This window comes from Athene noctua, chromosome 2 (genome assembly GCF_965140245.1).
Source record: "Athene noctua chromosome 2, bAthNoc1.hap1.1, whole genome shotgun sequence".
NCBI classification, from domain to species: Eukaryota; Metazoa; Chordata; class Aves; order Strigiformes; family Strigidae; genus Athene; species Athene noctua.
In genome coordinates, this window is record NC_134038.1 from 82,873,252 (window position 1) to 82,900,170 (window position 26,919).

At 43.9% G+C, this 26,919-nt stretch overlaps 1 protein-coding gene across 1 annotated transcript in view; it reads left to right on the forward strand.

Moving 5' to 3' along the window:
• Positions 1-1,740: 1,740 nt before the first annotated feature.
• Positions 1,741-26,919, forward strand: part of BASP1 (brain abundant membrane attached signal protein 1) — a 51,509-nt gene continuing 26,330 nt past the window's right edge. Inside the window, exon 1 of the mRNA XM_074897852.1 lies at positions 1,741-1,941. The gene's annotated coding sequence lies outside the window, so the exon portion shown is untranslated. The remainder of the gene's footprint in view (positions 1,942-26,919) is intronic.

Genomic DNA, 26,919 nt, shown 5'->3' on the forward strand with positions numbered 1-26,919 from the left:
GCAAGGGCGCAGCCAGCGCCGCACCGCGTCTGAGGAGGGGTGGGATGCTGCATTTGGGCAGGTGTGGCATGGCGAGCTGCAGCGCGAGGGTTAAACCACCCCGAAAATAATAAAAAAAAAAGATAAATAAATACAAAAGGAGCTACGGAGAAGAATTAAGAGGGGAAAGATAAAAATAAAAAATGAAAAGGCTGAAGCGAAGGCTGCCATGTGAAGGTTTGCACAAAAATATGGGGAATCGTCCGTGCAGTCGCCCAGGAAACCCGCCGTGCCCGTGCTCGCCCCCTCCCTCTCCGCCCAGGGCTTTTGTGTGGCCGCGGGGGGACAACAGGGGCTCCCGCCGGACGCTCGGCGCGGCCATGGGCTCCGCGGTGTCGCGCGTGAAACCCAGAGACCCCAAATTGCGTTTTATTGCCCGATAGTCTTCCTACATGGGAATATATGGGGAGCAGGAGTCCTCGCGTGGCGCGTCGCACCGCACGCCACGTCCCTGCAGCAAAGCTCCCCCGCCGCGCCCTTTTCGCTCCGTCTCTACCGAAAATGCAAACGGAATCATCCTTATCACGGGCCAGCTACGCGCCCGCCTCTCGGTCCCCGTCCCCACGTGAATGGGGAACAGCCTCCATTGTCCCTGCTGAAAGGTGGTGCTGCTGCCTTTGAAGCCGCGGCGCGGCGTGGCGTGGCCGGACCGCTCCCTTCCGCGCCCCGAGGGGGTGCCGCCACCGCCGTTCGCTCCCAGCCCGCCCGTTCCACCCGGCAGCGGGGTCACGGGGGGCGGTCACCCACCCTGCCCGCCTGCCGCTGGGCGAGCAGAGGGCGCCCCAGCCCCGCGCACTGGCCCCCCCGCGGCGCGCAGCGGGCGCGGAGCGACGAGCGGGGCGCGCCCGGCTCCGCCGCAGCCCGGTTGTGCCTGCCGGCGGGGTTTGAAAAAGGGAGAGGCGGGAAGGTGCGGGCGGCGCCCCTGGCTGTGGCGGGGGGCGCGGGGGTGCAGGGGCAGCCCCAGGGAGGCTTTTGCGCAGGGGGAGAGCTGGAGGGATCCCAGACCTGAAGCCCCGGCGACGTTCAGGCCAGCTCTTCAGCTGCAGGAGCGCCGGGAGAGATCCGTTCTCCCGAGAAACGGGTCGCTTTCCTCCGTTTTTATGAGTTTTTTGCGCCTTTTGTGTTTAACGGGCAGCCCCTCTCCTTAAGCGCGCCTAAAGCACAAACGCCGGGGATTGTTCAGCCTCTTCCGCCTGTGCCGCCCCTCTCCGGCGGGGCAGCGGGTCCCGCACGCGTGGGCTAGCGGCTCCGCTCGCCCGTCCCGCCGCCGCCGCCCGGCTCCCCCCGCGCCGTCGGGGCCGGCCCCGCCGCCGCCCACGGGGCACAAGCCGGCCCAGTCGCCCGGCGGGTGCGGAAGGTGGCGGGGCGCTCCGCACCTCGACGCGCGGCCCCGCCCGCTCTCCATGGGCAGCAGGAAAGGCCGGCTTCTCCCTTTCCCGCTTCCCGTCCCCTCCTCGCCGCCATCCTCCCCGAGATTTATTTTTTTTTGAGGGTCGCAAGGTGCGGTTGCGGACCTGCGAGCGAGTCCTCCCGCAGCGCGCAAGGCTGATATTTAAAACCTTGGGTCCGTGCGCCCCCTACGCGTGAACGCCGCGCAGCGCATCTCCTGCCTGGGAAATAAATAAATTAGTGCGTGTGGCTTTTGAACTGCCCACAGACTGTCACAGAGAAGGGGGGGAGGGAGGGAAAGAGGGAGGGGGAGAGAGTGAGAAATGCAGAGGCAGCAGCCGCGGTAGCGGCGGCATTGCTCCAGCAGGCACTAGTCACTCCAGTCCCGGCGAGCGAGCGGGGGAGAGCCACAGCACTCAGACCAACCGAGCGGGCTCTGGGCTACCTGGGACTCTCTTGGTGACACCCCAGCACACAAATACACAGAGGGGGAGAGAGGAAAAGCAGACAAAGGTAAGAAGCGGTATATCTCACTTATGCCGTTGACACAGCAGACCCCGAGAGCTTTGCAATTTTCATCATTTCCCCCCCCCTCCCCGTGGCGTCTCGGATGTGGGGAGAGGAGATGCGCGTTTGAATCGGGAGGAGCGGGGAGAGCGGGAGCCGCCCGCCTCGGCACGTTTCAGGAATATCGCTGCGAGGAGCTCGGTTCCTCGAGAGGGAGACCGCCCGGGAGCGGATTCGAGGCACAACACGGGACTGAAGGCTATTCCGTGAAATTTAAATGCCCGACGAGGCTCTCTTGGGGGAGGCTGGGGGGAGCGGTGGGTGTGGTGGCAATAATAGTGGCTTATGCCCAATTCCTTTGCGGCGCCTTGAGTCCGTTTCCAAAGGGAGGATGCTTAAAACAAAATAAAAATAATAAGAAAAAGATCCCCAACCCACTCCCCGAAACGGAGCTCTCGGAGGAGAAGCCGCCCCGCGCCGGGAAGATGGCAGGGCGGCGGGGCGGGGGGCGGCGGCGCAGTGAGGCGCCGGGGGCCCGGCGGGGCGGGGGGGGGGGAAGAGTCGGGGGGTGTCGTGGGGTGCGGGGGGCAGTGCCGGGCGGCCGGAGGAGCGCAGCCTGCGCGTGTCTATTGTGGCTGGCAACAATGCGATTGTTCTCGGCGGGGCGGCGGGAGGAGCGGCGCTGCCTTCGCGGTCACGCGTGCGCCGGGAGGCCACAGCGGTTTTGAGCCCCGCGCTCTCGGCGGGGCGTTCCGCCGAGATTCCGGGGACTCGGCTGCCCGGCTCCCGCCGCGGCAGCCTGCGGCCACCAACCGGCCGTCGAAAAAAGGCAGCGGACGCCGCCGCCCCCCCCGGGGCCGCTCCGCGCCCGGCTGTGCCCGTGTCATGAATATTCATCGAACGCCGCCTCCCTCTTCCCACGGAACCCCCCACCCCCTTTTCTTTCTCCCGTTTCCCCCCCACTAAAGCAGGCTACACATCCCCACGACCTTTTTTTTAAAAAAATTCTTTCTCCTCCCGACCCGCCTCGCTGTGCCGCCTCTCCCCACGCACACACGTGTCTTTCACACGCAAGGAACTTTCCCCGTGTCTCGTCTGGGCGGGGCGGCTGAGGCCGGGGAAGGGAAGGCACACGCACACGGGACCCACGCTCCCGCCACACCGGGTGGGCGCCCCGCGGCGGGGGGTGACCGGATCCCGCCGCCCCTGCCCGCGCCTTTGTCTCTGCCCGGCGCATGCGCGGAGCCGGGGGCGGGGCCGGGGCCGGCGGCGGAACAAAGGCTCCGCGCTGCGCCGCGACCCCCAGGCCCTCCCGTTGCCCCCCCTCAGCTGTATCCCCCCGCCTGGCCTCGGCGGGGCTGCACCTGCCCCCGGGGAGGTGAATGGGGGCGTCCCAGGGGCACGCCGGCACCCTCCGGTCCCTGCTCTGCGCCCGGCTGAGCTTGGGCAGCTGGCGCCCTGCGCGGCGGCGGGGCGGAACCGCCCCCCACCCTCCTCCTCTCTCCGCGCCCCCCCCTCAGCCCGCCGAGACAAAATCTGGCGTTTTTGAAGGGGAAAAGGAGGGCGGTGCTGCCCGTCCTTCTCCCCGCCCGCAGCAGGTTTCGGAAGGCGGGGGGCTGGGGGGTGCCCCCAGAGCTCCCCCGCGCCGGGCTCCAACACCCCCCCCACACCCGCAAAACGGCCGGGGGGGGGGGCGGCGCAGAAAACGGGGAGCGGGTGGGGGGTCGGTGTGTGTTCCTCTACAGCAGCGCCCGTACGGCAGGTCCGTCTGTGGGTCCCTGTGGTCAGAGGGCGCAGTGGGTGCGACGTGGGTGCTGCAGGCGGGCGCCCCGTGGGCAGCCACGCCGCGGGGAGCAGCTTGGTGCCGGGCTCCGTCCGGGGGGGACACCCGTGTGCTGCATGTCCGGGCGGTCTCCTGAAGCATCGCCCTCTGCCCAGGGGAAGCAATTTCTCAAGAGGAAGATTTATTTAATTTTGTCTGTGTGTGTGTTAGCACGACATCCTGAGATCTCTTTTGTTCGAATTGTTGCATCTCGATGCTGCTGGCGGTGCTCGTTCCTCTGCCGCCTGCCCCTTCTTCCCAGCAGATGCTCTTGTCCAAAATGAAGATACAGGCTTCTCTTTAGGGTGAGCGTGCTTAAGGCTGTTGGAAATGGGTGATTTTGTCACCTAATGGCTGTTAGCTTCTGAACAGAGAAGACGGGTCTATTTGTCAAGCTGGAGTTAAAAGATGACAAAAGAATATTGCAAGTGGGCTCCTCAGCGGAGGATGGCAGTGGGGTTTATTGCATCCCCTCCAGGGTGATGAACATTCGCTGGAAAACAGACACCCCAAGGCCTCTCACACAGCGATTACTTGGTATTGCCAGTGTTTTCAATTAAGGTCCCTTGTGAAGAAGTCCTGCCATCAGTGCCCTAAAATCTGTCTTAATGTCCCCTCTCTGCTTGCCAGGCACCACCCAGACTGGCGTCCAGGCTTCAAGCACGGAGGGCTTTTTCCCCAGTGTATCTGGTAGTTTTCCCCTCGAAGCAGCGGGAGCGTGGGGTGGGAGTGCCGTACCAGGGGAAGATGCGGCATCTGCTCCTACTGCTGTCTCCGGTGGAAATAGCTTGACCTTCACAATCCTCTTGTATTCAGGATATTTCTGAGAATTTTTGGCAGACCCTCCAAGCTTTAGGAAGGGAGGGAAGAAGTAAGGGCATGACCAAAAGGTTTTGCGCTTGCTGTCTCTTCTCATTATCTCACAGAACTTCATATGAGGGAGAAGCTTTGCTTTGTGATCTTCCTACCTGCTGGATTGTATGCAGTGAGTATTTTCTTTTTGTCTGGCTGTTTTAGTTTCACTGCAGAGCGCCAACTCTGGTCTATGTACGAAATAAACCCAAAGCATTGGGAAATTCATGGTAGCTGTGTCTGTTCTTGTATGCTTCATGTATGAAACAGCTGATTGTGTAATTCAGGGAAATTGTACGTAGCTGTCAAAAAGCAATCATGCAGCATTTTTTTTTTTCTGTCGATATGAACCTCTGAGCATATCTTATCCAGCTAAAATAAAATCAACATTAAAGGGTAAAACTGGTAAAATTACTGTGCCAGTTAGTGCGTACAGCAATGATCAGGTGCTTTTTTTTCTTTTCTTCCCTCCCCCACTCCCTCTTTCCATGCTTCTTTGTGTTTGAAATGCAACACCCACTGAAGGAACCTGGTGATAAAAATTGATTTATTTCAGAAAGTGGCATACACTGGAGCATCGTCTTTCCTTGAGATTATAGAGTGTGCACACGCCATAATTTTAGAACCATCTCTACAGCTGTCTCTAGTCCTTAAGCATTTGTGTGTTTTGATCTTTCAGCATTAAGTCTCTGAAATAAATTCTGTTTTCCAAGCGAAGCATTTTGTGTTTGTGCTGTGTTCCACTGGTAGCTTTGCCCTGTGCGGTGAACCATGAAGTCCTTCAGCAGAGCCTCCTGTGCACAGGACAGCTTCTGTCTGAACAATGCTGAATTCTTCCCTTGTGCAGGCATCCGCCCATGCCCTGACGGGATACGCTGAGGGGCAGAAGCTGACTGCAGGCCAGAAACAGGCCTTACCATGAAATCTTGTGAGACTTACGTGCATAGCTACATTTTCAGGCGTTCAGTTACCATTAGGCTACTAATTATTTGGAAACTTGCCACTGAAAGGTGATTTTGCACTAATTTTGAAAACAAGAATTTCAGATTTACTTTTTTTTTTTTTTTTTTTTCTCCACCTGCAAGAAGAGGATGCTACATTTTTATGTACATATTTGCGTGCAAATCCCAGGTCTTGATTTAGGTCCGTAGGTATAAATGTAGTGTCCTTGAGTACACTGTAAATTTAATGGCTAAAATCTGAGTTCTTCAAGTAAGAAAACTGGATGGTATTCATATATAATGAAGAATTATCAACCAGTATTCAAGGCCCTACCTTCATTCCTACAAGGGTAGTAAAGGCTGGCCATTTTGAAGAACTGTACAGATGCATTGAGACAGCTTCGTAATAACTAAAGAAAGCAAGCTTTGGAGGGGCTTGGGTTGTTTCTTCTGTGTCAATCAGGAATGACAAGAATGAGGTAACAACTAGAGAAATCAAAGAAATTCCTGAAGGCATTAGAGACTTGAAAATAGAAACCATATGCAGCAGAATACAGGTTTCATGCGTTAGAGGAAACGCTTTCAAGATTTAAAAAAATTTCGGGGGAAAAAGGGGGGAAACACCTTGTATAGAATGGAAAGGACTTTAAAGTCTTCTCTACAGCATCTTGTATGTCCCAGCTGTCTTTCTTACAAGCATATACCAGCTCACCGTCTTACTTCAAAATGGAGAAATGCGGTCAGTATAAAAATGTAGCTATTGGTTATTTGATATGAAAATTCATAAGTTTAAAATAGAAACTGATTGATAGCAACATGATTCCTCAAACATGAAAGATTCCTGACTTGCCAGAATCTGAAAATAAAATCCTTTGACTTTCTTCAGCACACCAATAAATGTAAAGAGATACTGATCTGTAACACATGTGGAATGGTCAGGCTTTGCCTGGGAGCAAGATGTGTAGTAATTCCCTCTTAAGTATGGTTAATGGAATTTAACTCCGAGGAAACAGTTTTATTAATAAAAACCTTCTGTCTTAGGATATAAATCAGAAGCCGATGTCTTTTGATGTGTTTGGTATTGTGTTCTGCAGAATAGAAATTAAGTAGTCTGTATAGCTGATCTGACTTGTGGGGTATAGCCTGCCAAGTACCTCAGCAGTACTGTAGTGTTGGGAAAGCCACATGCTTTTTAGTCACATGTTTCATACTTTAGATTTTAGCCTGGTGAGTACTGCCACATATGATTATGATCTGCTGATCCAGGCTTTTTTTTTTTTTTTTTTTTTTACCCTGTAGGAATTTGAAGGTCTTTTCAAAAGATTTAATTTTATGTACACTGCTGTACCAGTTGTTCAGAGCAGCACACACTTGGTGCCTACTGTAAACCTGATGGTAGGAGCTTCATTTTGATTAGAGACTTTGCTGTCCTTATGAAGGATACAGCACTGAACGTGTAGTAAGTCTGGGCTTTAACCACCTACCTTTTGCAAAGATATGTTGATGGATGTTTGTAATGATGTCATGATGGTGGTTATAGTACCAACTCATTGGCATGAAGAAGATGTGAATGTCATGTTGAAGCATAACCTTTTACTCCAGGCAAAAGACTAGTAACTATAATGGCAAAGCTTCCCATAGAATTAATTTTAATGGCAGAAATCTATGTCATCAAGACTTTACATGACAAATGGAAACCACTTCTGTATGAGTAGTAAACTCAGGGTGCTGCTGGCCATCTCCTGTTTTAGTAGTCCTTAAATACTCAGTAGGATGTAGAACATAACACCTGCAAAAGGATAGAGACTGGTTTTAGTTTGTGAATTTATTTTCTGCTATGACTGTTTACCTTACATGATTGGTTCGTGAAGGAGGGGCTCATATTCAAAATTATGGCTTGACATTAACTGTTTTTTAGGATGAAGTACAAGATGGTCATATAGCAGGATGCTGTACATGTGCATCTGCTAGACAAATTTGATTGCTGAACTATGGAGAAGAAATGAAGCATATTGTTATCAACAATAATAGAACTGATACACCTCTCTCTCACCTAACTACTTTAGAAGAGCACACACAAAACAAGCACAAATTAGGATGTAGAAAACAGTGAAAACCCAGTTTCAAATGCGTAATCATGGAGAGTAAACCCATGCGAAACCCTTTGGTACATCTGTTTGTCCAAAATAGGTTGGAGCCCGAGAATTGCTACATCAGCTTTCTGTAATCATCCTTCCTCAGAGCAGTGAAGCACGTCATTAGGCGAGAAAGAAAACAAAAACAAAATCAGGCTAGAGGTGGTATAAAACTAGAAATCTGGAGAAGGATAGGGTGAAACGTGTCACCACTAGATGTGGGGCTCGGATCATTTCGGCATTCACCATTCATTTGTGAAGTTTCCAGTTGCTTTTATTTTGGCCGTCACTGGTAAGTGCATGATTGACTTCTGCTACTAATTGTGCTGAGCTGGTGGGAGGAAGCAAATTCAGTGAGCTCTGAGGCGATAAAAACAGCTCATCTGGGTTTCTTGCTGTCACCACAAAGATGGGGCAAATGGGGAAGATGTGCTAGCTCCTCTACCGAACAGGTTTCTGAACCAGGTGGGCTGAGAGAGTGGGGCTCGCAGTAGCATTGCTCAGTCCTGTGTGCAAACTCTGCTCCAGCGAATGTACAGCGCGTGCTGGCAATAGCTGGTCTCACTGAAGAGGGGGTGAAAGCTGCCTGTTGACTCTTGCTTTGCTTTTCAGATCTGCAAGCCCCGTGAAGCAAGGGAGACAACAGCTCCTCATAGTTTAAAAATGGAAATTCGACCAGATTTTCAAGGCTTTTCCATTCCTTACTTTGCTTGAGATGGAGTAGAGCTTGCTGTTGGTTTGTAACTTTGTTTCACTAGGAGTATGTGAGGCCCCTGTAGTGTACCTGAGTGCTCAGGATAGCCCCCTAGCCTAAGTGCCTAAGTTAGCAGACTAAAGCAAAGGTGGAAATGTGGAAACTCCCTGTTTGCAGTCCATAGGTGCTCTGCTTAACTCCCACATCCTTAGCGAAGAGCATCATGAAGCCTCTAGAAAGCTGCATGTAGATTGTCAGAGTTCAAGGAGAGTGACAAGTTATCCATGCAGGCAGTTTTTTTCTGATGGATCTGGTATCATTCGCCGGGAAGGATTTTGGTAAGAAGGATATATCCACTCTCTGTTCCTGTACACAGTTCCCTTTTCTCATTTCCTGCCCTCAGAAATCTTCACCTTGAATAAAACCATCCCACAGTGCAGAGGTACCATCAGAACTCTTTTTAAGCTGCTTGTGGCCATCTGATATTCCACCAGTATTGTACCTTTTAATGGTTTCATCAGTGCTAGTTTCTCTAGATGATATTTAGAGGAACTTTCAGCTTTCTGCATCGTGGTCCATGCTTTACATCCAGTTGCCTTGAACCGATGACATTGCCTTAATGAATAACACTTTTAGAACCAAGCTAAGTAAAAGCTGCCATGTGTACTGAAATACAATAGCTCACCTGAGTGTACTTTTTTCCTGTGTATATAATATTGAATAAAAGCTTTAACAGAGCTCAAGAAAAATATTATTACAGTAGTCTTTTATAAATACTAGAATAATTATTAGTTCACTGAAAGTTTGGCTGTCATTCATTTCTGTGGATGAGTCAGTGACTGACAGATTCATGAACAAATTATTGATGGTGATGGCAAGAGCAACATGGCACTCCTCATGGTCTCTCAGTCCTGACTGAACAACACACTGTATTGGCAGTCCACTGCAGAACAATGTCTTGAAGTAGCCTTCAGTGCTGGGGTAGCTTCTGTTACTGAGGGTTCAAACTATACTGCAGATCACCTACAGGTGTTTTTGTAAACATCTCTTAAAACAATGCCGTCACCAAGGCATTATGGACAAAAGAAAACATATCAGTCGACAAATGACCCCCCTTGCTTGAAGCAGGATAAATACTGTGTCTTTAAATACTTGCCATCTCTGTTTTAATTTGGAATTGATACATGGAGAGTGGTGTTGAGGGAAATGGACTGGCTTTGCACGCTCTCCCACAACTATTGACCCTGTGAAGCAAGAGACTGAACATCCGCGTTCCTCAACAGCTACAACACAGAGGTGCTAGGGAGTGAAGGAATATCCACAGTGACAGATTTGTGGTTCAGAAAAAAAGCCTGTCCAGGAGTTTGCAGTGAAACAGTGGCAGTAAATTTACAATCTTAGAAATACTTAGCATCTTTTTTTTCCTTTCTACTTCAAAACCAAAGTACTTTGGCACATTTGCTCCTGGTTAAAGAAGCCATTCAATACACTTATTGATACAAACTTTTATGCTAACGTGTTGGTATATACCTTATCTCTAAGCACATTTGTAAATGCGGCACAGTAAAAAAAAAAAAATTATGTGTCTTCAAGCTAGTGCTTACTTATTTTTCAGCTAACTTTGACTATGCTTCTTTGCCATGTCCCTGTAGAACATTTATCTTTAATTAAATTATCACAACTGGTTATGTTGCCGTTCCTCTTGGTTAACCTCTCTAGAAGTCTGTATTTTCAGCAGTGAAGTAACTCAACCTATTTCACAGAACACCTTGTTAATCACACATTCACATGTAATATGTGCATTAGCAGGTATTCAGAATGCTCTAAGATCTATGTCATAAACTTGTGTGTGCTGAAATTCCTGTGTAATACAAAGAGGGGATATAAGAACAGAACCACTTACTGCAGAACTTCAATTCCAGCTTCTGAAATTAGTGTTACTAGACCCCAACTGTTTGCATGGATATGGCTCCCAAATCTGGATGTTCACGAGTGAGATCATATCAACATGAGAACTTGATCTTAAACAAAGTTTTATGCAAATCCTGTAAAAATATGGAAATCTTGGAGCTCTGCCAGTCAAAAGCATTCAACACTTTAACCTCCTTATCATTTGAAGAAATAGTCATGTGATCTCTCCTTCTGCTGACTGAAAGGGAATAGAATTTTTTCTTTTTTACATGGTGTTTTAGTTTGAAGCAAAACTGGCACTTGACTAAATAAAAAAAAAAACAACACCCCAAAACCTGTATGTGATAGCCTGCATTGTCAGTCTTATTTTCAAGAAGAACTAGATTTGTTTGATTCCTGTAGGACGTTAAACAAATTGCTGCAAGACCATAATTAAACTACATCAGTGAGTTGCAAAACCTTCCAAAACACACTTTTAGGGGAAACATTTGCTATTATAATAGACAAAGCTTGTCTGTCAAGCTGTGGCTTTCCTGGGCTGCATATTGCATAAAGGCCAGTAGCTGTCACGGTCATACTGGCCTGAGTTGCTTTCATAGAGAAACCTTTCTTTGGATCCACTTCTAATTGCTTGAGATTTTCATTGTGTCCAAATAAAGTACAACATCTATAAATGATGGAGACAACAGCATGATTGCTGTGCAAATTCATTATAAATGCCATCAAAATGAGTGCCCTGTTGAGGCCAAATAAGTTCATGATGGCAAATATATAAGCCTTATTTTTTTTTTTCTTTTTTTCCTGGAGTACAAGTCTGTGGCTACAGATAGACTGAAGACACAGAATGGCCTTTGGTCGCTGTGGAGGGTCCCCAAACAGGGGGCCAGAGAACTGAAGTGGGTTGATATAGATCATCTCCTTTACATTGACCTCCCAAAGAAGACCAAAAAACTCAAAGGAAATTATTTTCATTAGAATTACAACTAGTCATCTCAGTTAATTAACTCTTTAAATAGAGAAAACTTACAGTGATGAGAGAAGCAAAATAATAGGTACAAGGTCTATTCACATCCCAATCTCTGCCCATGAGCCCTTGCAAGTTTTGAATACTGATGTTGATTTCGAGTACACAGTAGTTTTCTGTGCTGCAGCAAATTTCCAGAGTCCTTCCTGGTCCTGAACTTCCTTTCCAACACCATTGGAGTCTGATTTTGAGTCTGCTATGTGCTCCTTGCAGCATTTTCCCAGTTTTGTTCCTGACTGCAGGTTCCTGGCTTGAACCTCTTGCCTGTTTCACCCTACCATCTCCAGAAACCTCTCCTTTGAGCAGCCTCAGTGACTCCTCCAGTGAAGAGATCCTCTGGTCACTTGGTCTTCTTAAAATAAATAAAATCAGGCTGTCCACAGGATCCTTCTGTGCTGTCTTGCAAACACAGTGGCTTTGGTGGGGCTGCATCCATGGGGCGTACATGGTCTGAAGTGCCAGTCATCAGCAGCTGTGCTAACGATGTTCATTGACTCCTTGCACTGGAAAGAAGACCAAATAGCTAACTTAATTATTACAAATGCCTCATTTTATCTTAATTAATCTAGCCATATGATTCTGGTTCCCTGATCTAATTAGCTAGGAGACAGTTAAATATAACTTCATGTATCTAGGCACATTTAGCTATTCATGGTTAAATCTGCTCATGGTTCCTAAGAGACTATATTTCAAAGTTATGGAGTCACAGCCGGGAATACCTCCCAGCTGTCCTTCATCTGAAATAAAAAATCCAGAGTTCATCTTAATTAACATGGTGGAATAATTTTTTAATGTTTACAGTCATGTTAAAGCCTTTTATAGAAACAAGGAGACATCTTTCTCTGGTCTCTCACTAAGGACTAGCAAATAACTGTGTTGTACACAAGAAATGGGATTTCCACTGTTTGAGTAGATAAACATAACTTTAGACTGTGTGTGGAAAATATTTGCCCTTTGCTCTATGACAGATGGAAGATGGTCAGTAACCTGAGTTAAAATAACTTGAGTAATTTGAAATGAATAAATCACAGTAAAAATTCCTTGTCCATGGAGGCATTTCTAATAAAGACTGTACGTGGTAGCCATAAAGAGTATGTGATCAGAATTACCATAAAGAAGATTCTGTTGACCAGAAAGGGGCAACAAGAATAACAGAGGTCCACTTCCTAGTTATGCTAAGCGTTTGCTACCGAAATAGAATAAATTGCCTTTTAACTGTCCTAAAATGGACATCTAAGAATTTCGTGTACTATGCATTGAAAATTTAAAGGTATTTATTGCATGGGTCATATGCCACATAAAGGAGAGATACCGTTCAAGTGGACACACATGTAAACAGTAAGAGCGATCAAACAGGACCTATGAAAGGAAAAAAAAAATTGTTTTGTGCAGCTTAAAGAAGAGAGTGATTATTTTAAGAAGAGGTAAGACAATAACCAGTGAGAGATCACTTGAATGTAACTCATTCTGCCTTGGGGCAAGAAGAGGGACTATCTAGACTTCTCCTGAGGTCCCTTCCAGCCTGATGGTTTATAGGACGAGGCACATGGAGGACCTTTGGAGTGAGCTTGTTTTTGAGTTCAGAGAAATTAGTTTGAAACAATATCATTCCCAAGAGGACTAATTTATTGGCAGTATATCTGAGCTCTGTTAAAATAGACATCAAAAGATAAACTCTCTGCTAATATGCTTTATGGACATGGCATATGCTAGAAGGAAATACACAAATAAGGCTTTCATAGAGCTGGCAAGAGGAGATTTAATTTATTGATGCTGAACAGCAGAGCTTGTTAAATAGAGATTTCTCATAGCGCTTTTGACAGAATTCCTCAAATGTGCTATAAGTTTGAGGCTATTCTTCAAATTGGGGCTGATATACAAGAAAGGGAGTAAAGCTTACAAAAATGATTGAGACCTTTCTGTTCCTAAATTTTATTTCAAGACAGTGATATGTAGTCATGTGGGTAGGTTTGAAAGTTTTACTCTGTAAGCACAGAATGAAATTTTGTGACTTCATCTGAGGAGAGCTGTGTAATAGTGGTTCGTATGATGCTAGGATGTCTTTTGTTACTTAATCTGTAGGCTGCAGAGACGTTTGTTGGGTTGTTCCACAGATGAGTGGAGAATCTAACTGCCTAACAAAGGCTATATACACGTTTTCAACACATGGTTGCTCAAACTTAATGGCATAATAACAATAGCTTTGAAGGTTAAGCCTGATATAAATTAGGCTGATTTCTAAAGAAATCCTTGATGTGTATTCATAAATGGTTTTGAATAGACTTAATGTTTAGCTGAACAAATATCTTTGTGCAATCTATCTTTTGTGTGCAGGTGGGCAGCTGCTGTTGGAACTCCTGGTTCAATACCAAGGGCTACCCATGCTGTGGCTACTTTGGACTACGTGCTTGAAATCAGTCAACCTTTTTGTACCTGAGGGCAACCCGAGATTTATTTAGTTTCCATATATGCTGACTGGAAACAGTGTTGTGCTCTTACGAAGCACTTGCATGATTTGTACGTATGTTTCTGTTTAATGAACGAGATTCTTGGCTAGCTGCCCATATCTTGGTGTTATTAGAGATGAGGAAATGCTCACCTTTGTTTAGCTGCTAATTGTTAGATTATTCGGCGATCATGAGCTGTGCACAATAGTGTATTGGTATTCTCTGAAGCAAACCTCTCAATGAGGGAGGCATGTTTGGGAGCAGAACTAGAGTTGTGGGCTCGATTCCGGTTTTATTACATTGTTGATCAGTGAGTATTTGCTCTGAGTTGTACTAATAAAGGCAGAGCTGTGAGCTGCTAGAATTCTACGGTAATTTGAATGGTTGGGTGGGCAGCACTGATTGGGTCTGATGCTCTTATATGATATAACAGTGCTTGTGTTTGCAACCATAATACATAAGCGTTTGCCAAAACATTAAATCCCGATGTTCTGTTATGTTTGGTTTTCTTCCTGTCTTCCCCCTTTGTTACTTTAAGAAAGTTATGTTAGGTTAATTTGGATAGTATCGATGGTGAAGGCGAGTTTCCGACTGCCTGAAGAGGAAGAAGGATTATCTTTTTACTCTGTAGAAGATAAGTATGTGGAGCAGTGCGGTTTTCATGTTGAGTAGATAGGTCAGAAAAAAATATGCCTTAGGTTAGGATTATTTTGGTCAGAGACAAAATCCCTGGCATTAGGTTTTATTAATATTAACAAGCTCATATAAACTGGCACAAAGGGCTTCAGAATAGTCTGTAGAGCAGAGATTTTTTTTTTTCAGTACATGGGGCCTGTACATGAGAAACAGCAGACCTTGTAATTACAGCAGTGAGGAAAGGGAGTGTGTCCTAGATATACTAGACTATGCAAGCACATACTATTATGTGATAACATATACTAGGGTAGGTAGGGAGCTTATACTAGTACATATGTGGTCAGTGCTTTCTTGCTTCTCTGCAATAGATCTCTGTGTAGGAGCTATGGAATGAGGGTGGTGGGTTAGAGTGGTTGTGGGGCTTTCAGTGCTTGTCCTGGGTTTGAGTCAACACCCTGCATCTGAGCTGGTTTCAACTGTGTTTTGGTGGTGAAAGTGGCTTTGGTAAAAACTGTTCACAAGTGATCCAACCAAGCCTGTTTCATCAGCTGTCTTATGGAGCTCTGCAGTACAAGCAATAGGTAAGCAAGATGAAGTGCTAAAAATGGCCACGCTGAAACTTCATTCAAGGGTTGATATGCTCTTAGAAGATAGTTTTCATCTTCAAGTATTATGTGAATGCTGACATTTAAACTCTGGAGCTGGACTGATTTGTCATAGAGAAGTATCTGACCTGTATAAACCAGATATGGCTGGCATAATTAGTGTGCTACAAAAACCTTTTCTAATTAAGAGACAGGCCAATGAAAATAAATATGAACTTTAAAATCAACCCTCAAGTTTGTATTTCAGGATTAGTCAAGACTACTGTCTGCAATGGTAGGATAGTAAAAACATTTCCATTTTCTACCATAAGGTAACTAGCCACTTAAAAAAGAGTACAGTTCATAGAGTTTTGAGGTTTAAGACCTAAAGCATGCAATAGCATACAAAGCCTGTGGGCTAATCAGTGTTGTTTAAAGAAAGGCATATATCACGTCTATTGGTAAATCACCCTGGGGATGTGCAGCAATAAGAAAACTTGTTGCAAAAACTATAATGTGAATTATTTGAAATTTGAATAAATTTTAATAGATTTTGTAGCTTTCTGTGTTGTACCACATCCTTAGCATTTTTTTCACCAAATAGAAAGTGCAGTACTGATAGGAGGAAAGTTTAAATAAAACCTTATCATCAGTTTCTGCCATTTTGCAGTATTTTATTTGTAGAAGTTTCCGGGAAGATGTTCAAGTCCCCAACTGCCAGTTAAGTGCCTGGCATGGAGCTGGTCCTGCTGCTTTACGTTAGAGGCAAATTACATAGCATGAGAATGTTAAATTTATGTTACAATGTGTGGGTGTTTTCCTTATTTTAGAACTAATCCCATCTATGGTGTTACATACTTCCACCTCAAGGGTGCAGGTAGGACAGCTGAATCAGGAGCTCCTTAGGGTGGGCTGGCTGCATGCTCTCCCCGGTTTGCTTTGTTTTTTCTGGCTGGGCTCCTCTGCTCCCAGCTCAGTGAGCTGAATCACCTTGCCCAGGGCTCAGCTACTAGCCAGACCAGCTGCAAGGGCAGTGGAGTGGGCAGTGGGCCCACCCCACTTGGAACAGCAAGCTATTTAATTTGGCTTAGCTGTATCACCTAACTACAACTTCATTTCAGGATTTTAATGGTTTTTTAAATGTTATTCCTCTAAGAATGTTTTTCATCTAAACCCGTGTTTAAGACTATCCATCTTATGACTAGAATATGGAAACATCACATTATGTAATTTGAAAAAAAATATTGCACAAACTTTTGCAAATTAAAACCAATTGTGAAATCTTCCAATAAAATGCTTTTTGGTTTAAAATCTAGTAAGTGGCATAACCTCAGTGCCAAAGGGCTAAATCTGCTTAAAGATCACTGTATGTCTGAACTAACAAGGGAGTTGCAGTGTGGGAAATCAGAAGTGAGTTAACTCAGACTGTGACCTCTAATGACCATCTACGTCTCTTACGTCCATATCTATTTTTTGTAAATGAAATGAGTCAAATCTTAAGTTTCCTCTTTTTTTTTTTTTTTTTTTTTTTCTTTTTACGTTGTTTCAATTCCTGTCAAAGCAAGCAATAACCCTTATGGTTTATGATGCGATCCTGTTGTTTACACCTGAATGGAGACTGATGTGTAAAGCTCAGGTGTGAGTAAAGTGGTACGGCAAGTAAAGGGATGCCTTGGAGCATCCGACGTGTCTGTGCCTTGGGCAGGAGCCAGGCCTCTCAAGGGATATTGTGATCCTGGCACTGCAAGAAAGCTGCAGAAGGCTCACTAAATTCTTACTTTAATGTTGTCTTTTGATTTGAATATTACAAATAGTGAGTAGGCTGTTATGATAAAACTATTAGATGGGACTGGAAACTTGGGTTCATACTTTCAAGTGTTTCTTAATGTTCGTTTAATGCTGACTGGGGGAGAGTTGGGGGGATTTCCGTCAGTTTTAATCAAGGGGACTACATTTTAATTCCTAATACATATTTATAATATCTTCAAAGGAGTTCTTGTTTTTTTCTGTTAGTATAAGAGTCACTCATAGATTGCTTCAAAAGATAAAGGATATTTTAGTTCAACTGTTTCATCTGTAATTCACGATTCTCACTACAAAACTACAAAAAACCCCTACAAAACACATTGAGACTACAGGTTATACTCCGTGATAGAATTAGATCAGTAAAGTAGCAATCAAATTATGTGTTGCACATAAATTGCTACACTCGTGCTGGTTTAAGAAATCCTTTATTCTGTAAACAGGAATTTAGCACTTCTTATGAAATGTCTTATCCTGTAGATAGCTGCTCAGCATAATTTATGAATACATGTAGTTTTCTCACGTAGTGTACTTAGGAGATGACTATAAAACTGAGCTTCATTTTGTACAGGTTTTTTTATTTGTGTCTACTATGTCAGCCATTAGGATTCAGGAAAATGGTGCCACTTGCTTGTGGGAGGGGAAGTTATAGGACTGTTAGCCAAACATGCGACAGTTTGTCAGGACAGCAAGGTAAGTGCTCTATTCCTGTGTAAAGCTGTATTTTATGAGGTGAGCCCAGCTATCTCATTGTTGTTTCATACAGTAACTCACTGGGTACTTCCTGCCTACCGAAATGCCCTGTGAGAAGTTTTTTCTACCGTGTTGTGTGGCAATGCAGTAAAAAAAAAAAGGATTATTGATGGGATTTTTGAGAAACCAATTGCAAGTAAATTTCTTTTCTGATTTTATCTGGAAGTGGAGAACAGTTGGACCAGTCCTAATCCATCAGATCTACAGCTATAGATCCACCATTTTTTTGCTCTATATATTGCAGCCATAAAAGTGGGAATATGTCTTTAGTGCATTCGGTAGCTTTAGAAGTGTGGGTCCCCAGCAGCACCATAGCCACATTCATGAGGAAGCTCTGTGGGAGTTAATTTTATCCTTCTGAGAATGTTTAGCCACCTCTTGTACAATTTCAGAAGTATTCTACCCTACTGCTTCCAGTAATGTGGGCACCAGTATGTTACACTGCTCTGTGCCCCAGAGTTCTTCCCTCCATCTGAGTGTTTCAGTAGTAGTTTTGGTGTTTCATTGCCTGGAGTAGTAAGTATCCTTGTTTGATTCTTTTTGATTGAATTAAATTGAATAAAAATAACATTTTAAAAAATCAGTGTTAAATATACCATTTTTATCTTTTATTATAAAGCTTTTTTGTGCACATAGCTCTTCAGAAATGCTTATAAAATCTAACAGTCCCTCTCAACTTCAACCTTAACTAACAATGATTACAAAATGGCAACATAAGAGATGACAGTAATGATGGAGATCCCACTAATTTATATTTGCACACTTTCACAAATGAGTGGCACTATAGAGACTGAATCCATCATACAAATGTGAATGGGTCCTCTGTCATTCCTTCAGCACAGGTAGTCAGCATAAATGCTGTTTATAGCAAACCAGTGTTCCCTCTGTTACAGGGAACAGGACACCAACCCCTGTTTTCTAGTGGCTTTGCTTCTGTAAAACAAACTCACATTGAACTAAGGAATCTTAAGTTTGTAACAAATGTGTAACTTTTAGATGATTAAGTATATAGCTAAGCATATAATCTCTGCTATAAATGCTAAATGCCATCAAGGAGAACAGGCTGAAAAAAGGACTTTGTGATTTGGTGTGAAGTTGTGATCTCATGAAGCTTTCTGGCCTGACCACCCCTGGGCAATGCCATATGCCTTCTTGCTGATAAAGCTACCCAGAATGGGGGGCTTGAGGGGCTGTGCCTGAGAGTTTACCCCGTCTGCCTGGCAAGCTGCACAACTGCGCTGTTGGATCAAAAGCTGCTTCCTTCTCCTTCTGCTTTTGAATTGTATGATGTCACGTCTACAGTACTGGTGCTGCAGTGATGGCTCTGTGATGCACCATTAGTTTTGAGTTAGCTCAAGGCATGTACTAGAGTTGCATGGCAGCGTGGAGCTCAGCAATCTGCAGAAACTGTGCAAGCAGCAGTGTGAATACACAGTTAGACCACACTGTGGTTTGGGGTGACTACCAGCATCTAGCATAGATGGTGTTAAAGCCAGGCAGAGCACATCTGCACTGCAGATGGTCTTGCATGAACCTATGCCCAATAAGGTGTTGGAGCACTCCAGCTTCTCACCTAATGCAGGTCCGAACGAAAATCCATTTGTTAGAAAGGCTCTGGTGTCTATAAAGCCTGCTGCGTCTGAGAGGAAGAAAGGTGTCTCCTTGAGAAGAACTTCTTGAGGAAGAAACTATATTCATTTCAAGTTCAAACTCAAGTGCTAATAATACCTAATCGCTGCAGAAATCTAATCTAAATATTAACAGCCCCCAGTGCTCTTTTGCAAGGACAAACATTTCTTTCTAAATCCCAAAAAACAAGCTTCTAATATGGGTCAAATGGAAATCCTGTTTATTAAAAAGCTGCTAAAGACAACTAGATTTTTAATTTCAATGGAAGAGGCTTCTCCGTGACCCTTGAAGGCATACCAGTGGACTCTTCCAGCACATGCCTCAGTAAACAACAAATGAATCACTGAGGTGCTCTAACAAGGATTGATGTGTCCACCCAATTAGAGGGATATAAAGAGCGTTCCCTTGAATTTCTGGGTTCATTTGGGTTGCTCTGCTATTTCTGCAGTCCAGTGCTGAAGCATTGCTTCAGGGGGGTATTGTTGGCCTCAACAACTGGTTTGTGTGCATTGTCCTCGCTAACAAGTGCTAATTTTGCACAAATATTTCTCCTGTGAAGTACTCAAACAGCAAAATAAAATAGTAACTCTGAATATCAAAGTCAGATCAGTCACTAGTGTCTGTTTAAGCTAAGAGCAAGATTTTCTCCAAACTTAACGCCGCTACAAGTGTGATTGATAAGACTCTCTTAAACAGCTGTTTGCAGGGGCTTACAATTTCTCAGTTTTACATGAGTAAAATTTTCTCATGACTAAAATATGTGCAGTTTTTGGAGCTGAGAAGGTGTCATGCATCTTGTATGGTGTGATTAATGCAACTGCTCAGATGGAGCAATGCATGGAAAATTAGTTAAGTTTTTTGAGACTGTTTCCTCTTTCTCTTGGAACAATGTTTCTATTTTCCATTTTAACTGTACACGTAACTTGCACTGCTTCACAAAGAATTGTCTCATGTCATCTTAAAAGCAAATTGAAAATTAGACCATTTTGTCGCTATACAGAATATTTTTATTCCCAGACAAATAGTCCAATTGTTTGCACAGAACAACACATAAAATATTCAAAAGAAGGACATCATGCAGATCAACAAGGAAGCGAAGATAAGAGTATGTTTTGTTTTTCAACCAGCTGCTGCCTCAACAATCATGGAGCACTTCAAGACTTCAGAGGGTATCTTGCAGGTACTATTTAAGGATTCACTCTGACAAAGTATAGTGTCAATTTTAAATTCCCTGATGATGCTTCCAGGAAATCTGTATCATGTTATTATGTCTTAAGATAGTTAAATACTGGCACCTGAAATTTCATTTCCTAGACCACTAATGAAACCCTGACTTTTTCAGGAAATTGCCTAGGCCAAGCAATAAATCATTACAAAACAGCTGATTAAGAGATTCAGCTGTTACAGAAGATGCTTTAATTCCTGCCCTCTTGTTGCTTCCTACTACCCCTTCAGTGGGGCCTGGGTCTCAGTAGGGGATTGTAACTTAGCTGTGGTTAGCATCTATTTCTATCTGAATTCAACTACAATTATATGCCTGGGTTATATGGTGTTTTGAAGCCTTAGTTCATCGTGTGTGAAGGTCCTTACATCAAAGAGCTAGTAGTACTCTCAAACACATCATTATTATGTAAAAGAAGATTTTGCTCAGTTTTGTAGTTTTATAAAAATTGAAAAGGTAGTGTTGCAGTTTGCACCAAGTAGCTTAAGAAACAAACTTAAATGCCTAAATTAAAGGCCTTGGCATCTACCATTGGTGGAGAAAGCCAAGCTCCTCAGTGCTCCTAATTATCCACTGAAGATAATTAGCTGACCATGCTTGCACATGGTTATATCATACCTCAGATATGACAGAGATGAAAACAATCTAAGGATTTCCTTAAACAAAGTAAAGATGAGAAGTGTGAGTTAGAAACAGGTCTTGTAAGGTACTGTTTTTCCTCTCTGTATGGCCAGAAGCCTAATATACAATGCATTCACTGAACCCATGCATGCTATTTCAAAAAGTTATAAATATTGAAGATTGATTTAAGCCAAGGTTACTGGAGCTAGTAACTTCAGACTCAGGTCTGTGCTGTCTTTTAAGCTGCGGAACCTTTCTGGCTTGTCTTTTGCCAATTCCTGACTTTATTTTATTAATAGATTGGCTGTGTCGCGGATGATTTGATCTCTTATTTCCACTGTTTATGTAATCGAGTCACTGACCCACTGTGGAAATTCAGTAGCAGGCAGCTGTGATAGAGTGTATGTGCCTTATGTCACTGGCCTTCGTGTCCATAAACTTAAAAGCTGCTGCCTGGCCATGCATGACCTGCTTGCCAAATCTGCCTGCTTGCCAAGTCCTTGAGGACATAAAAGAGTCAACGTGTTTTCTTAAAATTGAGGCTTTTTTTTTTTTTTTTTTTTTTTTGTGAGGCTTTCCCATTAGAGTGGAAAAAAAAGGAAAAAAAGCAGCACAGTAAAAATATTCTGGAGTGACTTCAAAAAATATCCCACTACAGTAGTGAAACGTCAGTATTTACAATAACCTTAATAGAGTTAAATACTAGAGTGAATGGAAAAACAGATGAACCCTGTGCTTGTATTTAATCCATTGCTGTCTGCCAGTATGTGTGTTTTTTTGCAGTACTGGAGGCTGTTTCACCTCTGCTCTTCTTAGGTAACTGCTTTGGGGCTGGACCAACGTAATAGACAATTCTTCTTTAGCTCAGATGATGGGAAAGGAAAAAACACAGATGGGGAAGGCTTGGTAGGGGGAAGTTTGATTATACAGAATTCCTTGGTTTTAACTCCTGTTCGGAGCCAGACCTCGTCTAGCTGTCTCCAAGCCCTCCTGAATCTTGATGTAACCTCTGTCAGCACTTTGGGAGCCAGCATGAAGGTGCAGACACTTAGTCTTGCTCACTATGGAGATTGGAACAAAGACCAAAATCTGTTTATATGAATTAAGGATTGCCTTGCTGCCTTGAACAATCTCCTTGCCCTTTTATCTTCCCCCTCCCCGAGCCTCTCCACTCCTCAAACTCCAAACCAAAAATGAGGTAGCAAGGATTGTTTCCAGGGAGGGGCTCTCAACCCAGCACGTTATCTCTTCCAGTCCCCAACAGGGTGATTTTCCCCTGTCTGGCACTTCCATGTTCCTACTCTGGGGACACTGCCCTTGCAATTTGGCATGATTGTCCTATCCCTTATCACAGCAACAGCATCTTTCAAAGATGTTGATTCAATGTGCAGAGCTCTCTCTAGCCAATTATTGGTACAGACATTTCAGCCATTAGAAATCTCTCTCATGCGGTTTCCTCACACTTCTCCCAGACCCTTCATGTCTTTGGATCTCAGGCCTTTTCTTGCAGTCAGTTCCCATCCCAGTTCTACTTGTGCTCCCACACAGTGCAGGGTAGTCCCAGACCCCTGCCTGACCATAGGTTCCTCTTCGTGCTCAGCTCTTCTCCTTCATCCCCTCTCCCTGTGTTCACTCCTGCCTGGGCGCAGCTTAGGTGAGAGCCTGTCTGGTGCTGCCGGGACTCATGGGAAATATACTTCCAATAGATACAGCAAAGCTTGCCAAAACCTTGCGCCAGGGCACAGGATAGTTTATTCTGGCAGGCTATCTGCCCCACAGTCTGCCAGTTGGCAGTGATTCTTTAGTGTACTTGTAGTATCTCCAAAAATACTGGTCCTTTCTTACTTTGAGTTTATTTTAAATTCTCACTTACATGTCCTAAATTTTATGGCATCATTTTTCCATTGAGGGGTATAGGAACGAATGGAACCCGGTAGGCAGGCACTGTGCCATGGCAAGTGCAGCACATTCTTGAGCAAGGAGCTCCTTTTGTTCATTGACCATTAGCCACTTCCTCAGTTGCACTGAGTTGAATTTCTTTCATGGGTTAAGAAATTCTCTGAGATCTTGATGATGATGATCTTAAATCATCCCCTGCCTGGACAGTTGGGTGTTTTGCAAATGAGTACTTCAAAGCACAAGTCTCACTCTGTGGATTACCTCCTTTGCTGGAGAAAATAATTTCAACTGGCAAAGGCTTTCATGTAAACACTGGGAAAGTTTCCTATGTGCTTGGTATCTTACAAGTAGTGAATAATTGTGGTATGTGACATGGAAAGAACTTATGTAACAGCATTTCACAGGCCTGTGGGGAGACCTGAATTTGCTCAGTCATGCTCTGCTGCATGAAGCTCTTAAGTTTTACTTTGCAAATACAGATGAAAACATAGGAAGCATATCAGACCAGTCATTTCTTAGCAGCTTTTAGACCTGTTACGAACTTTTCCCACTGTCATTTCTTAGGACATTTTTCCTTTTAAGTGAGCATTTTCAGCTATCACTTTTGTATATTGCCTTTTGGGATACAATCTTAGAAATGAATGACTTCACGCATGTCAGGAACTCCTAATTATCTTCCTTCCTATTCCTGGATCATCTCACTGCTGCCACCGTCAATGTTGAGTAATAATGAGTCTTCCTTCAGTCACTTCAGACCACTCGCTGTAAACAGCTTCTATTTGCATCCATTTATTTGATTCTTTAAGGACTTTCTATTCTAATCTGTTGGTGCACACAAACAAACAAAATTCAAAACATGGAACTGTCTGAATAAAGTTACTTTTGCATGTCTGATTCCTCCAAAATAATACTGATTAAGTATTGTCCACATCACTGTTATACTTTTAAAATTTTATTTTTCTTTATTGAAGACACAGTAAAGCTGAGTCACTTAAAATGGCAAACTTCTTTTAAACTGTGTCACAGCTACTGAGATGAGTATCTCTGGGATGATCTTCCATGCTGCCTCTCTCGTTTGCAGATTCCTTAGCAGAATGTCAGTTAAGACTAATTCCCTTGCTGAGTGCTAGTTTTACTGGATGGGTGCAGACAACCTGCTATTTATACTTGAATCTTCATTACCATCTATGTAAACGTCATTTTTGACACAGTGATCAGAGGATGACAGTTGCTTGCTTGAGAAGCTCTGGAAATATTTGTCAAATACTGCCGTGGCACTGATGTCCTTGCATGTAAAACACCTTCTAGTGCAGGTGGGCTAGAATAAGTTACCGTATTTCTTACAGTAAATGCAGGATGAAAGTCATAAGGTTGACCCTGTCTGTGAGTTGTTACTTTCTTCCAGATTGTTGTGCTGAGTCTCTGTTGCTGCAATGAGGGCCCATTGTATTACTGGGAGAAAGCACTGCTTATGCTGAATGCACCAGAATGCATAGTTCACATGGGCAGGAGGCCTTCTTCAAGTTATGTCAGGGATCAGAGTGTAAAATATAAGGAGTAAATTTAATGAAGAACAGAGGAAATGTTATCCTGGATCTGGCATTTTCATTGTGTACAGTGGAGTAATCACCATAACTGTTTTTGATAATAAGACTGGTGCCTTTATGATAGAGTGGCAGTTTATTTTAAGTTCTCTTGAATTTGGAGGATTTCTTTTTCTAAATGTATTTTATATTTCACACAACTTTCCAATCTTGGAAGCATTGAGTGTTGAGGATACTCACAGTTTATGATATATTCCCTATTGTTAGTCTTCAGACTGCCCTTCTGGCACTGAAATCCAATTCACCAAGGTGATTTTCATCTTCAGGAGGAAGTAGCAATGGCACTTTTTTCTCGTCGCATGCCTGGGGCAATTCCACAGCAAAATATTCTCCAGGTTTGTACTTCACTTTCACAGGGATCGTTACCAATACTGAAACGGTTGTATTCAGTCAGAGTTCCTGTCTTTATCCCTTTGCAATGGCCAGCATGCAGGAAGGAAGCTTCGGTTTCTCTGAAACCCTGGCTTTTTTCCTGTCATATGGAGACTCTTCATTTCAAAAACTTCTCAAGTCAATAGAGCAAACTAAATCCAGATCAGGTAGGGCTAGTTTCTTATAATGTTTAGTTGTTGCTTTCACAGAAAGGACACAGCTTGAAGAAGAGGAAGTCCTGGTTCCCCAGGTCATTCATTCTGATGTTAAAATTGAGGTGTGAACCAGTTTGTGTTTAGAACTGGGAGCAACAGGGTACACACATGCCCTATGAATCTTTCTCCTTGCTTAGGCTTGTACCAGACATGTTTCACACTACCCTGGTATGCAGGTGGAATCTCATATGTTGAAAGATAAAATTTTGATGATGTCCTACTCTTTTTACTTTTGGCCTGAGAACTGTTACTTTCAGGGCGATGGCAAACATTTCTGTGCAGCCTCTAGGAAGCCTTTCCTGGTTCTGATTTAAATTCCAGTGGTGCCTGTGTGACTGCTTATATGGAGAGCTTGTACAGACCAGCCTATCTCCTTTTCTGCTGGTAATTCATTCAGAACCTACAGTCATCCCAAATTTATAGGTATTGAGGACTCTAGCAGTGCAACCTGATAGATAAGCCTTAGATGTTTAAATGAGTTCTGCTGCAGTACTTCAGAGGTATTACATCACCAAGGTTAATGATGACCTGATGACCTACCAGACTCATTGTCTTAGATTGATCAGAGCTGATACAGATTTTAGATAAAAATGAGATTATCTGTAAATTTTCTTTAAAAAAACGTACACATGAATTATCAACTTGGGTAACCTGTAAAGTGTTTTAAATTAGAAAGGGCCAGATTAAAAAAACATAGGGTCTTTAGTGTGCATTTTTTTCTCTCTCTCACTATGTTGCATGAACCCTGACAACTCTACTTTTCTTCCAGTTTTCAGCTAGCTTGTGTCTATATTCAGCTCTGCATTTGAAAACTTGTGAACTTACAGTAGTTTCACTTCCTGCACAATTTCTGTTGTCCCAGGCTGGTGTGAGGTATGTATGCCGGCTCTGCTGACACTGTGTTGTGAAACTACTCTTTCAGGAGCTATGTCCTGAGGAGTGGGAAAGGTATGTTTTAATGCTGTGAAGGGGGAGAAAAAAACCCCAAACAGCCTCATGTATAAAATGGTCATTTCTCAGAACCTGAGCGGTCATCTTCTTCTCTGAGAAAGGTGAAACTTGGGCTGTGTTTGTATTCTTTATTCACTTATTTTTTAATGGAAAACTGTTGACTAATGGCACTTGCTGAAGGAGTGATTTTGCATATCATACACATGCTGCCTGTGCTGTACCTTTCCTTGACAGGAAAGAAAAAATTATCCCAAATGTCTCTGCAAGCCTTGGCAATTCTGACCGGACAGAAAGATGGGGGTCTGGAAAAACAATTCTCTGCAGTATTTACTTGAGCCTGCCTTCTGTCCACACAAACCAAAATTAGCAATGTCAGTGTAGATGTCGGGTAGTTATGCCACACATGAATTTATGAGTTTGCATAAACATCTTGTTATTAAAACTTTAAATATTTACACAGAGATTCTACTGCCTTCTGGACTCTTGTGAGATTATTTCTGAGCACTGAGGTTGGGGCTTTTTAACTGAGAATATTCTAGGGTGACTTTTTAACATAAAACTGTTTCAGTGCTTTTCCAATCAGTGGTTACAGATTAATTTATGCTATATCAGGGTTTAAGTGTTGCTTAATCCTTTTATAGTTCTAGCAAAGACGAACCATTTGAGTAAGATTATGTAGCTTTGAAAAAAAGCAGTTTTAAATAGGATACTGAAGCAAAATTAAGTAGAGCTTATAGTGCTGACTTTTGCTGCTATGTCCACATTTAGATTCGGCAGCAATAGGGCATATTTCTGTGTAAGGCCCTTAGGAAATCAAGGCTTGTGCTGACTGTTCCTCTTAAGGACCTGGTATAAATCCCCCCTAAATA